Source organism: Cupressus sempervirens, chromosome 1 (assembly GCF_028749045.1).
Source record: "Cupressus sempervirens isolate cs-2001-9-10 chromosome 1, ASM2874904v1, whole genome shotgun sequence".
NCBI classification, from domain to species: Eukaryota; Viridiplantae; Streptophyta; class Pinopsida; order Cupressales; family Cupressaceae; genus Cupressus; species Cupressus sempervirens.
Window position 1 is genome coordinate 585,201,414 of NC_143118.1, and position 18,877 is coordinate 585,220,290.

Genomic DNA, 18,877 nt, shown 5'->3' on the forward strand with positions numbered 1-18,877 from the left:
CCTTGTTTCTTACTATCATGGGCTTACCAAGTCTGAGCTTGCAAACTTTACTATTTAGACTACTTACCATTGTGATCTGAACAACAAGAATGAAAACTAAAAATCCCAGTACTTGTCAAAATCTATCTATCATACACCAAATTAGGAGAGGACCCATTTACTTATCATTGATCAAAATTTCATCTTTACAAAATTGGCCTAAACAATTGAAAATAATATGGATTCATGAGAACTACATTCAAAATAGATATATAATGAGAAACTAAGCAGAAGTTGCCCACCAAGAGGAGTCCAAATTGAAAAAAGAATACAAACCAATTATGTAAATTTTACCTGGGAATGGTACAACCATCTGGCTTCCATCTCCATTTATTTTGGTACGTGATTCCCAAAAGGAAGCCTATAACATTAGGAGTTTGCAAGCACAAAAACGTTAAAAATGGAAATATACCAAGGAAAAGAATCTTTCTTTAAACTTTAGGAAATCAACGGATTACAAATGTGGTATTACAACAATTAAGAAGTCTTTCCTTAGGACACCATAGGTCATCCACAAAGTATTGGTGAGGAAGCAAAAGAATGATAAGTGGAATGGCATGAACTCCACACTTTTTTTTCCTAATCACCACCTTCTGCAATATATCAAAACAATATATGTTGACGTTAAACATCAAAACAAAAAAAAATATGATTGAGTATTAAACACATCTAGTATGCAAAACAAGTAGAGAAAGGTAAAATGGTTAGTCTAAATACCATAGCAAGAAGTGGATAACCATAGAGTACAATGGTTGTAATGATCCCCACAATACCCACTAAGAAATTTTGAGTCTTATGCTCATGAAGACCAAAAGTAGACACCATTGCCATTATTGTGAACAACATTACAACAACTACAACCATCTTCCCTATTTTAAGCTAAAAGTGGCACAAAATAAAGTTTGGCATATGAGAAATACATAGAATTCAGCTATAGTGATACCCTTGTAATAATTGAAGGGAAAATAGTGCATACCTTGGCCTTGGAAGGAGCAAAGGATAAGTATGTGCAAATGACAAAGCATTTAGGAATAATGCTAGTGCCATTGACAATGGAAACCAAAATGTTTTCCCACCCTTTACTCACAATAGGCATTCCATACCAAGTATATGTAAAACAATTGAAGAGAGAAATCACATATGGGGTGCTTGAGTATTGCCCCACTAATTTCTCTCTTATCACCTTCACAAATGTAAACCTGCCCAAAAAAGATCAAACCTTGCCTTATGTTTTAGGACAATTACACTATGAGAGCTCATCAGGGCTAGAATTAAATTCAAAGCTAGATTTGATAGAGCCAATTTTGACAAGCATTCAAACACTCATTTTCTTCCCAATATTGTAATTTCAAAAACCTAGACAAAGGTAATGATGAGGAATTCACCGGCACTGACACCAATAAGCCCAAACACATGACATAGTACATGGACTACTTGATCAACATAGAAGAGGATGTTGCCCTACTATGATGTAGTGTGGTCATAAGTTAGGAAAACATCATCTTCTATGTCACAATAACAAATGTGGGATGGGGCATGGCCAAGCATCTATCTTTTGCAAGGTTTTTGGAGCCTACTTACGATCTAAAAGCTAGAATTAGGGGAACCCTAATCATGAATTTTTATAAAAGAAATATAAAAAAAGTATTTGGGTGGAGTAGTTATTTCATGCCTCCCTCTAATTATGTGTGCATTCCTCATTCTATTTCTAGACATAAGAGTGCAAGTAACATAAAAATTAGCAGCGCTTTTTCCTTCTTGCAATCTTCTTGCATGCCTCTCATGCATTACACATTGATGATTTCTATGTGAATGAATATAGGTATTCCTTCAGCATAGTAAATATTAAAAAGAAAGAGGTCCATCCCAAAATATGAATTTTACACTAAAATTGCAAAAAAAATTACTTTGTTTGATGCAAATGCAAAAATAAAATGAATGAAAAGAAGATTTAATGGGAGCACACCAAAATTTTTATAAAATATATCCTAAAAATAATCTTTAAAAAAATTAGGTCCTACGTACAAATTTCTAATAACCTCATTACGATTCACCATTATTTTTTGAAGTTCCATTTAGGGCAACTTTGAGAAGAAAGAGAAATAACAAACCAATGGTTTCCCCACTCACCCTTCTTCCTTAGAACCAAAAATCACTAACCATGGTGCCAAACACTTAAAAATCTAGCTCAATCTCAGAAAACACTTCCTCCTAAAATAAAATCATTTATTTGCCAACATAGACCGAACAACAAACACTTGCTGCCAAACAAACTTGCCAAATAACAAATGATGTTACAATTTTCTTTTCTTTTTTCATTATGAATCCATTTTGGTCAAAATTTTGACTAACTTGGGTATACAAACCCTAATTTGGTCAAAATTTTGACAAAATTAGGCATAAAAAAAAGAAATCATAGGCCAATATAGCCTTGGTCAACAAACAAAAGGAAATGTACTAGTGATACATCATGTGATGAGTTACAATTTTTATTTTTAAAGACTAGTAGTAGAGTATTGAATAGGGAATAATGACAAATATATTTGACATATTTTTTGTATCTTAGGGTGAGATGGAATTAATGCTAGTGAGCTTGCGATATGATAAAAGAATTGTTTTGTGCATCTATGTTTGTACTTGGGAGTTATTTAGATTATTTTGGAAAGGCCATTGTTGTGTAACGTGTGGTATATTTTATTGGTAGAAGATTGTGTTGAGGAAGAATATATTTATCATTGGAAAATATGATATTAATATTTTAAAATGTGGGACTGATATTCTAATAAATTTTTGTGATTCTTATAAGGGCATGTATGCCATAATCTCGACCTATATAATTTGATGTGCACATTAGGGAAACTCTAACAAGACACCATAATTAATTATTTGTAAAGGGGTATAAAGGAAAGATATTTTTGTTGGTTGGAAATCATCATGTATGTTATGTAAATGTGATTAGTGGTTGAAAAGTTTAATGTTGGATGATGTTTGATGATTGAGTATATCTTCAAAGGTACCATTTTGGCAAGGTAAGGTGCAAACTATTTAGTTCATGATTTTGGATATGTTATCTTGAAAGATTGTATTTCACACTTACTATCCAATATTTAGGAAGTGGGTCTACTTGTTTCATTTTAGCCTTTAACATGTTTTAAACCTTCTAACTAGGGTTCAAGGTTTCATAATAGGGATCTTCCCTCTAACAATGAAAATTGTACTAAATTCATTGTGTATGGCTCCTAACAACATCACATCCTTTCACAAGGAACATAAATATTAGTAAATTATCATGTGGGTGCCATATCCACCAGATATTTCCCTCTAATCAAGGATTTCCCTAGTTAAAAAATAATTTTGTAATAATTTATTATTTTATTTTATTTTTGTTCCTCATTATTTTAATTGTTGGAGATTAGATTTATAAGTATGTCTTTAATTATATTTTGTCACAACTAATTCACCCCCTTCCCCACCCCACCTAGTTGTGTGCATACTTTACTTCTTAATAATTGGCATCAAAGCATTAGGTCCTCTTCGAGAAGTAATATTAGCATCTTGAGGAAATTTATGGATTATAGGAAGGAGATTCCTATATTTGATGGTGATGATTATGAATGGTGGAATCTAACAAGATGAAAATATAGTTGATCTACATGATAATTATTTTTTGGTTGGTTAGAAAGACTTGTGATCATTTCAAAATAGAGAATGGGGTATCTTCAAGAATACATGAGGAGAAAAACATTTTTCAATGTAATATGATTGCAAGGGAGGCACTAATCAGTACCTTATCCAAATTAGAATTCTTTGAGGTAAAGGAACTTGACCTAGCATATGATATCTAGATTAAGTTAGAAATGTTATATGAAGGAGAGTATTTTACAAAGAAAGTGAATTTGCAAAATTGGAAAAATATGCTTGAAAATTCCAGAATGCAAGAATATGAAAGTGTTATGGCACATTTGTAGAGGACTACTAAAAATTACTATAGGGATTAAAAGCTCAAAATGAGCCATAACAAAAGATGATGTTTTATAGAAGATTCTCAAATCCTTGATACCAGCTTATGATAACAAGGTAAATGTAATTAAAGAAGTTATTTCTCTTATTAAAGGTTTTAATGGGGAAACCTTTATTAGTAAATTGCAAGATTTTGAAACTGGAAGATTGAAAGATGTTTTTCCTAGTACTAAGGCTATGTTCAAAGCTAGTGCAAATAAATATAAGAGAATACTAACCAAAAGTGCAAGTACAAGTAGTAGGAATCTTGGAGATTATGTGAACGATTGGAAGGAACTACAAGAAGAAGAAAGAAGGAAAGAAATATGAATTCATATCTCTTTTTGCAAGAAGGGAACCTTAAGGTAAGGGAATATTTAAAAATAAGGAACCTTTTGTTTGTTGGCATTGTAACAAGATTGGTCTTTTATGCTAGATGTCCTACAAGAGAATATAAGCTAAAACCTAGACCCTAAAAATAAAAAAGAGCTAAATACTGTCTCTATGTTAGTGATAGAGAGATTAAGGTTAGGGATATCAATTCCATAGATAGTGAAGATGAAGATGATATTGGATTTATTTCTATTAAAGATGAAAGTCTTGTTAAAGAAGAAAAAGAACTTATTTTTCATGTTGAGAAAAAGAAAATAGAATGGATTATAGATAGTGGATGTTCACATCACATCTATAAGTTTTTAAAATTTAACAACTAGGTTGGAGACTTTGTTAGAGTTTGTAACAATGCACCTTGTCCTATAAAAAGAAAAAGGATATATAACTCTGATGATAAGACTAATGCATAAGATGTACATTTTTTTGATGGATTGAAACATAACTTATTAAGTATTGGATAACTTGTTGAAAAAGGCTATCATTTACAATTCACCGACAAGAAATGTTCAATTAAGGATAAACATGGAAATGAGATTTCTGTTAGAAATGCTTTAAAATAACTGAGAGGCAAGGGGGTGAATCAGTTATTTAAGGTCCAAATGTCCTATTAAAACTTTTTCACTAAGTGTAGTGAGCCCATTCAACCATTCATTCATCCAAGCTTTAAATTTTCTATTCAACAAGTTACTGTAAATCAACATGAAAGCATAACACATAATAGATCAACACATAACATAGTGATTTATGTGGAAACCCAATTTAGGAAAAACCACCAGTAACATGCTACTCAATTCTCACTCTTATGAAGTGATGCCCTGTGAAAGGTTTTCCCTATTTAAGGCTTACAAAAAACTATTAAATGTGACCTTGTCAGAGGATTTGACCACCCTATTAGAAGTGGGCCTAGTTAGAGGACTTTAGAACATTCACTTGGAACACCACCCTATTAAAGGATTTACAAATGACTATTAAACCAACCTAAGTACATATGATTTCCATAGCTAATACAATTTCTCAAGAGTATTAGAAGATCTTTGATATGATTACAACATACAACATAACTTGTAGATTTTAGATCACTTCTCAGCTCATACCATTGCTTGGCTTTCAGTCTCCGCAACCCTTGACAACTTGCCCTCCTTTCAAGCTTACTTTTCTTAAGTCTCCATGCTCAATGTACTAGTGCAACAATATCTTCTTGACCACTTGTAGAAGTAGAGCCTCTGTGCTTCTTCCTTCTCCTAGATGTCTTCTCCTTGACACCCTTCTAACCACTTCGCAATTTGACACTTCAACAGTATCAACATTAGCAACATTTTCTTCTCGGTCTATGAATCCTTAAATAGAAGTCTAGAACTCCTCTCCCTACTTGATTCTTCCTTTGATTTCAATTCGTATGGATTAGGTAGGATTCATTGTATCTAACCCATATTTTGTTTCCTCTAGAAACTTCTTGAATAATCCTTTTGAATTTGCCCAAAAATGGTTTATATAGAATTCTCTGCCACTAGCTCATCATCCTTATCCTCCAACTATTTCAAAAAATTCAAGACTACAACTATGTCAGCTCAGATTTGGCAAATCTTCATCATTCAAAATTATGCAACAACTCAGCACTATTGAAATCCTAATGCTTGGTACATATTGTGTTACTTGGCATTAACTATGTTTTTATTGATGCTCGACACCTGATACTTTGCTTGGCACTTAAACTTCACTCGGCACCTAAAGATCACTCGACAAACACTAGATTTTCCTGTTGCTTGACTCTAGCTAAGAATTTTTTTGGCTTCAACTAGCTTGCTCGTCACCCACTAATGAACTTAGTTTAAGCTTTGTAGTCAACCTTGTTACAACTTATTCCTCCAATGTTTCTAAGTGTGACCAACCTTTGTATCTTTGAATATGTTATCAATGCATCATTTAACCATTGTCTTAACTAATCCTTGCACTTCATTATAACATCATAACTCAACCTTTCCCTTAGGTGCTTTTGTTACATCTTGTTGATCAAATCCTCTTCATCAATCAACTAAGTGATAGTACTTGGATCTTATAAGAAAATGTCATCCCTACAAATAGCAGGTTTGACATAAATGATAAAACAATGATTGAAAATATTCTTTTAACAATAATCGCCCTCTTCAACAATGAGCTTTTAAATCAGATTTCCAACAATCTCCCTCTTTGGCATTGATGGCAAACCAAACTGATCAACCATCAGATTAAACTATTCAACCACAAGCTAACTAGGTTAGAATAGTAAGTCAAATGCCAAAAAGAAATTGTGTAACCATTAGTTCTCACATCTCCCTCTACTATCTTGATTGCTTCATTTTTGCTTCTCCCTCTTAGCTGTTGTATCCTTTCTTTATTCTCTCCCTCTATATGCATTGTTCTTCTTTTTCTATTTTCTATTCTAATCAACTTCTTCATCTTCTCTTTTTCTTCCTTTGGATTTGAAAATCTCCCTCTTTCTTTGGATTTGATCAGTTTCTGCATTTTCTTTACATATCTCCCTCTTACTTTTGATCAAATGCTATTGATCGGTTTCTATTGATCAATTTCTCAATACTTCTCCCTCTTTGACAACAATGCCAAAGACATATTAGCATCTTACCATGTAAGTGTAGCATTTTTAGATTCATTTAATTTCTCCCTCTATCAGCTTGCTTGTGACTGATTTGGAACTTCACCACTTCAATTACTTCAAACATGAATCCTAAAGTAAATATCCTCTGCATCAATGTGTAAAATCTTCAAGAATCAGCTCATTTGATATAGGGCAATCTTGCTTATTCTTACGTAGCCTTGACTAGGGGTATCACCCCTAACTTACCTCTAAGATACTCAAAAGCATCTTTAGGTAGTGCTTTTGTGAGGATGTCAACAATCTATTCCTTTGAGCTTACATATTCCATCTTCACTTGTTTGTCTTCCACCAATTCTCTTACATAGTGATACTTAGTTGCAATATGCTTGGTTTTGGCATGCATTACAAGATTATTTGAAAGATTGATAGCACTTGTATTATCATAATAAAGTATCACTGGCTCATTTACCTCTTCCTTCATACCTTGCAGTAAATGTTTGATCCATATAATACTGTGCAATTGATAGTAGCTACAACATATTCAGCTTCTATAGTGGATTGTGAGGTACAACTTTACTTTTTTCTAGTCCATGTAACCAACCTTTCTCCCAAGAAAAGTTCTCCTCCACTGGTGGTTTTTCTATCATCAATGTTACCTGTCCAATCTACATCAATGTAGGCTCTCAGCTCAAACTTTTCACTTTCCTTGTAGTACAAACCAAAGTTAGCAGTTCCTTTTAGATACCTCAATATTATCTTTACTTCCATTAGATGATTTTCTCTTGGATTTGTAGAAAATCTTGCCACTATTATAATAGCTAATGTAATGTCTGGCCTACTATGTATAACATATTGTAGCTTTCTAATCATTGATCTATACAATGTCTAGTTCACTTCAGCTGATTCATAATTCTTGGATAACTTATGTCCTATAGCCATTGGTGTGCTAACTAGTTTTGACTCTTCTAATCCAAATGTCTTGGGTATATCCTTAATATATTTGGATTGGGTCACAAATATGCCACACTTCAATTGATGTACTTGCAATCTAACAAAGAATTTGATTTCTCTAAACATTGACATATCAAGTTCATGCTTCATTTGATCAGCAAACTCTTTGCATAGAGCATCTTTACCTCCAAATATTATATCATCAACAAAGATTTATGATATCAAAATATCTTTACCTTTTTCAACTTTGATATACAAGTTGTTTTTGTCATCTATTCTTCCAAATCCTATCTTCACAAGATATTTGTGCAATCTCTCATACCATACTCTAGGTGCTTTCTTTGGACCATAAAGTGCCTTGTGTAGTTTGCAGACCATGTCCTTGTTCTTGTCATCAACAAATCCCTCTACTTGTTCTATGTAGACTTCCTCTTCCAGTATACCCTTTAGAAAAGTAGACTTGATATCCATTTGGTAGACTTTGAAACCTTTGTATGTAGCATATGCAAGCAATGTTCTTACTCCTTCCATTCTCGCAAAAGGGGAAAATGTTTGTGCATAATCTAGTCCTTCTTCTTATGCATAGCCTTTGCAAACTAATCTAGCTTTTTTTCTTGTTATCTCACCATTCTCATCAAGTTTGTTTCTAAACACCCATTTGGTACCAATTACATTCTTGTCAGCTGGTCTAGGAACTAGGATCCATGTTTTGTTCTTTTGAATCCGGTCTATCTCTTCTTTTATAGCTTTATACTAGTCATCATCTTGTAGTACATATTTCACTATTTTAGGTTCAACCTTACTTAGCAGACATGATTCATTTCTGAGTCTATTCCTTGTCATTGGTCTGGCATCCTTGTCATTAATGACTTGATCTGTGGGGTGATGTCTTCTTCCATACTTGGCTAATCTTGGTTTTGTCCTTCTTCCCATGTTTGATCCTTCAGCTTCAGAGTCATTTTGATCTTCTCCATTTGATATTTCATTATCTCTTTCATGTGCACTAATTTCACAGCTAGAATGTGCATTTTCTACATTTTGCAACCTAGCTTTTGAATGTAGCTCAACATTCACTGGCTGTGACTAAAATTTGTTGCTGATTCCCAACTTGATTTATAGCATTTTCTTCAACAATCATTCCTTTATATAAGTATACGAAGGATCTATAATCTACTAATTGCTTAGTTTCATCAACCTAAACTTCTGCATGCTTATCAAAATTTACATTTGTACTCTCCATAATTTTGTTAGTGTTAGTATTCAAAATTTACTTCTGCTTTGCTTCTAGTGGAGTATCCAAGGAATATTCCTTCATCATTCTTTGCATCAAACTTGCCATTTCTAGTATCTTTAAGAATATAGCATTTACAACAATGTTTTAAATTAGGCCAGTGACCATACCATGGTTCAAAAGGTGTTGCATTTGTACCTTTCTATACTTGGACTCTATTCAAGGTGTAAACAGTAGTACTTATAGCTTCTCTTTAGTACTTTAGAGCAACATTTTTCTCCATCATCAAGGTTCTAGCACAGTCTATCACTAATCTATTCCTTCTTTCAGCAATACTATTCTATGGTGGAGTTCTTGGTGCTGATGTTTGCCTTTTGGTAGCTTTTTCATTGAAGAATATTTCAAATTCTTTTGATGTAAACTCACCTCCTCTGTTTGATCTTAGGCATTTCAGATTCTTCCCTATTTCCTTCTCAACTCTGGCCAAATACCACTTGAACATTTGAAATGCATCAAATTTTTGCTTCAAGAACATAGAACTCATTATCCTTGAATAGTCATCTACAAATAGAATTATGTGTCTATCTCCTAGGTAGCTTTGCACTTCTATTGGACCACATAAGTCTTTATGAACTAGCTCTAGTACTTCTTTGGAAGTTTGTTTTTTCCTTTTGAAGCTAGACATATTCATCTTCCCTAGTTGACATTGTTTGCACATTGTGTTTTTAGGTTTCTTCAATTTGGGAAAACCTCTGACTTTCTTCTTCTTACTAATGCTAATCAAATTGTCAAAATTAACATGACATAAGCTGTGATATTGCTATCAGGATTTTAACTGTGTAATTTTGAGTCAAACTCATTGACCCATATTTCATGAGGGAAACTCCATAGTTAAGCACACTTAGGCTGGAGTAGTACTGAGATGGGTGACCTCTTTGGGGAAGTCCTAGTGCTTCACCCCTATGAGCATCACCTATATCCAATGAGTGCTAAGTGTTCCATTTATTCTCATGAGAGATGGATTCATGTTGAATCACTACTCATGAAATATGGTTCAATGAGTTTGACTCAAAATTACACAGTTAAAATCCTGATAGCAATATCACAATTTGACTTGCTATGGAAATTATCTCCTACTTATCATGACACAAGTTTTTATGCCACAACCACACATCATCAAGTCTAACAACAAGATAGGTTGCATCTTCCATTTCTAGATAAATAGATTACTCCTAGTTTGTTCACCTTTTCCTATCAAATTTTTGTCAATGTCATAGATCTTGGCAGTTTTGTTTCCAAATTCTACTTTGCAACCTACATTGCCTAATTGTGATACACTCAATAGGTTGTAATTCAATTATTCAACATAGTATGCATTATCACATGAAATCTTCTTAGTAAGTTTAATGGAACCTTTCCCTTTTATTTGACATGGAGCATGATTACCAAATCTAACACTATTTCCATCATATTGAGTAAAGGTAATGAACTTACTTTTATCTCCTATCATGTGATGTGAGCAACCACTGTCTATGATCCACTTGTCATTCTTGTTCACATAGGTTACCAATGTTGTTGCTTCATCTTCATCTTTATTTGATTCATCCTTCATGGCCACATAGACTACTTCATCATCATTCTCATCAAAATCTTCTTCAACAATGTAGCATCTTTTACCTTTGTCCTTGTAGTCTTTGCTATCATCTTCTCTCTTGTTTCTGTATTTGTTTCCTTCTTTGTAGTTCTTTTTCTTTGTACACCTTGCAGCAATATGACCTACTTCATTGCAATTAAAACAAATGATAGGGAGCTTACCTTTGAGTTTACCTTTACCACTATGGAACCTTCTAGCCAGTAATGCTTCTATTTGTTCCACGTCTTCCTCATCTATGTTGCTATCACTGGATGCATGTTTTCCTTTTCTTCTATTCTTTCTTGATGTCTCCTCCTTAGTGTCTTTTATTTTCATCTTGGCCTTGAAAGAATATTCAGGGTTCTTAGGTCTGTAGTTATCAAAGTTAGATAGTTCAAATGTAGTAAGTCTTCCCACTATTCCTTCTAAGGTTAGTGTGTTCCCTTGTACACACCTTAGCTCTTGGATGGTTGAAACTCTAATAGCATAAATAGAGAGTAGAGTTCTTAAATATTTGTTTTTGACAATCTCTTCTTCCAATTGATCACCTAGACTTCTTATTGCACTTACTACTTCTTTCATTCTAGCAACATATTAAACAACATTTTCACCTTCCTCCATTTTCATGTCATCGAACTTTCCTCTTAGGCTTTCTCTCTTTTCTCTCTAGACATTTTGATCTTCTCCATATATATTTTTTAGGGCTTTCCACATCTTAAATTTAGTATCACAATCTTTGATGTCATCATATTCTACATAGCTGAGTGTAGAGGCAAGCTCCAACATTGCTTGATTGTGCTCCTTCCTTTTGCTCAAATCACCTATAGTAAGAGGTCCAGCTGGATTCATATGTTCTATTCCAATTGAGGTTTGTGCATAGTCACCTATTGATCCAAGGTGCAATTTCATCAAACTCTACCACACAAAAAAGTTGTCTTTGTTGAGCTTGGGAACTTCTCTCTTGGACATCTTGATCTTCCTGCTTCTAGTACCTTGAAACTAAATCAGTAGATGGCTCTAATACCAATTGTTATAAATTCTTTAGAATAATTGAGAGGGGGGGTGAATCAGTTATTCAAGGTCCAAATGTCCTATTCAAACTTCTTCACTAAGTGTAGTGAGCCCATTCAACCATTCATTCATCCAAGATTTAACTTGTCTAATTAGAAAGCTACTGTAAATCAATATGCAAGAATAACACATAAGATCAACACATAACATAGTGATTTATGTGGAAACCCAATTTGGGAAAAACCACCAGTAACATGCTACTCAATTCTCACTCTTCTAAAGTGATGCCCTATGAAAGGCCTACCCTATTAAAGGCTTACAAAACACTGTTAAATGTGACCTTGTTAGAGGATTTAACCACCCTGTTAGACGTGGGCCTGGTTAGAGGACTTTAGAACATTCACTTGGAATGTCACCCTTTAAAGGATTTACAAATGGCTATTAAACCAACCTAAGTCCATAGGATTTCCATATCTTATACAATTGCTAGAGAGTATTAGAAAATCTTTGATCTGATTACAACATATAACTTAACTTGTAGATTTTAGATCACTTCTCAGCTCATACCATTGCCTAGCTTTCAATCTCTGCAAACCTTGACAACTTTCCCTCCTTTCAAGATTAGTCTTCTTGAGTCTCCATGCTTAATGTACCAGTACAACCATCTATTCTTGACCACTTGTAGAAGCAAAGCCTCTATGCTTCTTTCTTCTCCTAGATGTCTTCTCCTTAACACCCTTCTAACCGCTTCACACTTTGACACTTCAGCAATAGCATCATCAACAACATTTGCTTCTTGGTTTATGACTCCTTAAATAGAAGTCTAGAACTCCTCTTTATACTTGATTCTTCCTTCCTTTGATTTCAATTCATATGGATTAGGTAGGATTCATTGTATCCAACCCATATTTTGTTTCCTCTAGAAACTTCTTGAATAATCCTTTTGAATTTGCCCAAAAATGGTATATATAGAATTCTGTGCCTCTAGGTCATCATCCTTGTCTTCCAACTAGTTCAAAAAATTCAAGACAACAAATATGTCGGCTTAGATTTGGTGAATCTTCATCATTTAAAATTATGCAATAGCTTAGCACTATTGAAATCCTAATGCTTGATACATATTGTGTTACTCGGCATTAACTATGTTTTTACTAATGCTCGACACCTGATACTTTTCTCGACACTTGAACTTCACTCGGCACCTAAAGATCACCTGGCATAGGCTAGATTTTCCTATTTCTCGGCTCCAACTAAGAATTTTCTTGGCTTCAACTAGCTTGGTCATCACCCACTAATGAACTTAGTTTAAGCTTTGCAGTCAACCTTGTTACAACTTATTCCTCCAATGTTTCTACATGTGACCAACCTCTGTATCTTTGAATATGTTATCAATACATCATTTAGCCATTGTCTTAATTGATCCTTGCACTTTATTACAACATCATAACTCAACCTTTCCCTTAGGTGCTCTTGTTACATCTTGTTGATCAAATCCTCTTCATCAATCAACTAAGTGATAGTACTTGGATCTTATAAGCAAATGTCATCCCTACAAATAATAAGTTTGACATCAATGAAAAAACAATGATTGAAAATATTCTTTTAACAACAATCTCCCTCTTTGATCTTCAACAATGAGATTTTCAATCAAATTTCCACAAATTTTTATGGGAACAAGGACTAGAGGTAATGTATTTGAGTTGAACACTATTGAGATAAGTTGTCTTGTTGTAAGAGTTGATGATATTTGAATATAGAAGACTTTTTTGTATAAATTTTGATAATGTATTAAAGGTGAGTAATTCTAATGTAGTTAGAGATTTACCTAAAATTGTGAAACCTTTTAACATCACGTATAAGGAATGTGTGATGGCTAAATAGAAAAGGAGTACATTTCAAAAAAAAAAAATTTACTACGGAAAACTTGAAGATTGTTCACACAAATTATGTGAACCTACAAAGAGAAGATAATTCTATGGTAAAATTTACTTTATTATTTTCATTGATGATTCATCTAGGATGACATGGGTTGCTTTCTTGAGAAAAATTAGAAACATTTGATAAATTCATGATATTCAAAGAAAAAGTTGAGAATGAATCAGGTATGAGAATAAAATGTTTAAGGTTTCATAGAGGTAGATAATTTACTTCTAATGATCTCAATGCATGTTGTGAGGATCATGTAATTTTTAGGAAACTTTTAGCACCTAAACCACCATAATATAACAATATAATAATATAACATAAAGAAGAAACATAATAGTGCATAAAGCAACAAAGAGTGACATTGCTAGAAGATAAGGTATCACATGTACATTGGTGAGAAGTAGTTAATATTATAGTATACACGATGATAAAATTTAGATTAGGACCAAGTAAAAAACTTTATGATCTATGATTTAGTCATTCATCTATATTTAAGTATTTCAAAATTTTTGGAAGCAAATATCATATCAAATGAGAAGATGAAATAGGGAAATTTGATCCTAGAAGTGATGAAGGTATATATTCCTTGGATATTCAACTAAGAGAAAGTTTTATAGATGATATAAATTGGGACTAAAGAAAATTATTGAAAGTTTAAATGGTAGAGTTGAAGAAAGATTCTAAGTAAAAAAAGATAACTATTGAGTACAATTCTAATGATGATTCAAATCAAGTAAGTACAAATTAGATAACAACTCAAAATTAGAATGCAAAACATGAATTATTCACTGAGATTGATAATAAAATTCAAGTTTAGATTAAATAACGTAGATAAGAATAGAGAAAACCCAAGTATGATACACAGAATCTTCATAATTCTCAGATTATTGGTGACACATGCATATGAGTATTGACAAGAAGAAATATAAGAGATGTAAATTTTTGATATCATAGATTGAACCTAAGAATTCTAATGAAGCATGAAAAGATGAATCTTGGATCAATGCTATGAAAGAATAGCTTGAGCATGAGAAGGAAAATACATGAGAATCAAGTAAGTACAAATTAGATAAAAACTCAAAATTAGAATGAAAAACATGAATTATTCTTTGAGATTGATGATAAAATTAAAGTTTGGATTAAATAACCTAGATAATAATAGAGAACACCCAAGTATGATACAAGAAATCTCCATAGTTCTCAGATTATTGGTGACACAAGCATATGAGTATTGATAAGAAGAAATGTAAGAGATGTAAATTTTTTGATATTGCAGATTGAACCTAAGAATACTAATGAAGCATGAAAAGATGAATCTTGGATTAATGTTATGAAAGAATAGCTTGAGCATGAGAAGGAAAATACATGAGAATCAGTCACTATTCCTAATGAAAAAAAGGTTATAGGATCAAAATTAAGGAGCTATTTAAAGTCATAAGGAACAAAGAAAGACTGATATATGAAGGCTATTCACAATAGGAAGGTATAGACTTTGAGGAAATATTTTCTCTAATAGCCAGATTAAAGATAGAAAGATTATTTTTGGCTTATGTGGCTAACCAAAATTTCAAAGTATTTTAGATGGATGTTAAATCAACCATTTTGAATGGAAAACTTAAAGAATAAGTATATATTGAGTATGATCTCCATGGGTCTTCTTTAGAAAAAAAAAAAAAACACATGGTATGAAAAATAAAGAAAGCATTATACGGATTGAAGTAATCACCTAGATCTTGGTAAGCAAGATTGGATAAAAACTTGTTGATTTTGTGTTTCAAGAAAGATAATGTACACAATAACTCATAATTAAGATTCAATTCAGATGCTTTATTAAATATTGAAGTATTTGTAGATGATATCATTTTTGGAGGTAATAATGAAGTAACCAAGAAGTTTTTAGATGAAATGAAAAGTGAATAGGAGATGTCCATGATTGGTGAAATGAAGTACTTTTTGGGATTGAAAATAACTCAAATAAAGGATGGTATCTTTATATATCAAATTGGGTATCTTAAAAATCTATTAGAGAAAAATGTCTTGGAAAATTGTAAACAATTTAAGACACCTATGATTATAGGAAGCAAGATGATTGAAAATGAAAATACACCTAGTAATATGAAAACAAGATACAAATCAATGATTGGTAGATTGTAGAATTTGATTCATATAAGACCCAGTATACTAGTGTAGTTGGAGTTATAGCAAGGTGTCAAGAAGATCCTAAGCAAACACATGTTTCAATAGTAAAAAGGATATTCATACATTTAAAGGGAATATTGGAATTTGGCTTGTGGTATGAAAGAACTAATTATTTTTTATTGTATGCATGCACTAATGCTGATTGGTGAGGAAATGTAGATGAAAAAAAAGAACAAGTGGAGGAGAATTTTTCCTTGGAGGAAGGTTAGAATCTTGGTTAAGAAAAAAGAAAGATTGTATTTCTCAGTACATAACCAAAGAAAAATATGTAGTAGCAACAAAAAATTGTAATTAGATTATGTGGACCAAGTGTATACATTGAAGGATATTCGCACTAGTAAATTTAGACCTATTTTTTGATGCGCAGTGGTTGAAAGTTTGATGATTCAACATTGAAAAACAATGTTGCTAGAATTTTGTCAAAATTTTGATGTACTCCACGACTATAAATTTATCAAAGGAGCACTCTAAAAAAAAATCATCCCCATATATGTAACATGGTGGCATCATACATCTAGTTCAAAACATCAAAATATCGATGACAACTAGAGATGATTCAATCAATTTGTCATACCATTAATGAAAGGCCATGTCAAAATATTGACTCTCAATAGAGAAGATTCATTGTGTTTGTCATATCATCAATGTATGGATGCATCAAAATATCAACAACATCTAGAGATGATTTGATGGCCTTTTCATACCATTGATGATAGGCCACGTTGAGATATTGACGACAACTAGAGTTAAAATAAATAAATCAAATAGTCTCATTGTATATGAGGCTAATAATAGTCTAATAACATAATTACTAGACATTTATGATTGTTGAATCTTTTTTTTGGTTATAATAACATCATTCTTGACATTTATCATTACAAAACCTCTTAGTTTTACAACTTTTTGAAGCTCATATTATGTTACACGTAGGTGAGAGATGGATGATTGCAGTTGAATATAGCTTGCAACTTAAGTCTCAAGCACAAAAATCAATCCCTAGAAATGAACATCCCAATAGCTTTAATTTTAAGGCCATTTTAAGTTGTTCACTTGCATAGTCTCATTGTATATGAGGCTAATAATAGTCTAATAACATAATTACTAGACATTTATGATTGTTGACTCTTTTTTTTGGTTATAATAACATCATTGTTGACATTTATCATTACAACACCTCTTAGTTTTACAAATTTTTGAAGCTCATATCATGTTACACGTAGGTGAGAGATGGATGATTGTAGTTGAATATAGCATGCAACTTAAGTCTCAAGCACAAAAATCAATCCCTAGAAATGAACATCCCAATAGCTTTAATTTTAAGGCCATTTTAAGTTGTTCATTTTAAAGTGTAGAGTTCAAATCTTGGATGAAGAATAGATTTGGAAACCTTGGTAGTTTTCATCCAAATGACTAATAAGAATAGAAACTTGAGGGTCTACCCATGTTTGAATTACAAAATTCTTGTTTTACTACTTAGAGGAGAGGAGTATACATGTCAATAGACAATGATCTTTGGATCATGTCACACAAATAGTTAAGGGGTTGAACTTTAAGTCTTGCAGTCTAAAAGAGGGCTCTATAAATTCATTTGTATCTAAATTGGCTTCAAGAAAAGTTGGGTTTTGAGTTATCATATAAAGGGGTATGAACTTAGTTGTCTATTTAAGCATGTTTGAGGGCCCATTACTCAAGTGCACACAATCTAGTCTAGTTATCTCCTCATCACTATGAATAGGAGTATTTAATTTTGAAATGAGCTATTTAAGAATATAAACAGCGTGAGGATAGGCTATGTTTAGGCATGATGTGTCTATATACCTTGATACAGAGCTTCTCGTTGGATATGGATATAGATTCTACGATGAACCAATTATGATTCTGACCACATCAATAAAACCACCAAATAGACATTTAGTGAGGTTTGTTATAGGATTATGGATAGATCCATTCAAAAGGAATCCATGGTCATATATCTTTAAAACATAGTGCATGAAATATTAACATATCCTTACTAGATATAAATATTAAAAAAGCTTTGTTGGAAAAAAAAGCATAAATATAACCAAATTCCTTTTGTTGTGTAAGAAAAAAATGTTTTGTCATATTGTGCATATGTCCAAATTAAAATGAAAATTCTCATAATTAGATTATACCGACAATGAAGGGAAGAGAAGACAATTAACCTCTTCTATATTGATTATAATTTGACCTAAATACTAAGCAACTAGCTTAATGATGAGATTTCTCTAGAACTAAAACCTAGCTTCCCAATCTGACCTTTGCCCATTAAATGCCTTAAACCTTAATGCACTTGTTATTACATCATCATCCCAATCTACCAAACAATGGTTGAACAACCACATAACTATATTGGTGAAAGAAGCTAATGAGAATTCTAATGGACTTTATAATCTATATTTTGATATTAGGTCAACACTAAAAACATAGGAACTTTAAAATAGCAACAAAACTATCATGTACAAACAATAAAAGTGATATTCAATGGAAGGGTGCATAAGAACAAAATTAATTGAATGACAATTTTAAAAATAACTTGTATCTTGAACTTAGGACCTTTATTAGGACCATCAATAGTTTTTTCATCAAGTTCTTTGATTACTTTACCAAGGTCCTATTACAAAATAGGTGATACCCATTCAACAACAAACTACAAAATATGCACCATACACACTCAACAAAGAAACCAAGCATAACAACCATTAAAAAATATGGAAAAATAAGTCAAAATAATATATCAAACCTCAAATGTGCTAAAAAATGTTGTAATTTTATATCAATCAAACTATGGCATCAAAAAAGAACAAAGCATACTTATGAAAAATTATTGTTGTGACATCTAATTTTATACTTACAACATGTGTCAAGAAGTGAATAAAGGCAA

At 32.4% G+C, this 18,877-nt stretch overlaps 1 pseudogene; it reads right to left on the reverse strand.

Annotated features, from left to right (window-relative positions):
- Positions 1 to 329: 329 nt before the first annotated feature.
- The window catches only part of LOC149578771 (bidirectional sugar transporter SWEET3b-like), a 32,004-nt pseudogene continuing 13,456 nt past the window's right edge, over positions 330 to 18,877 (reverse strand).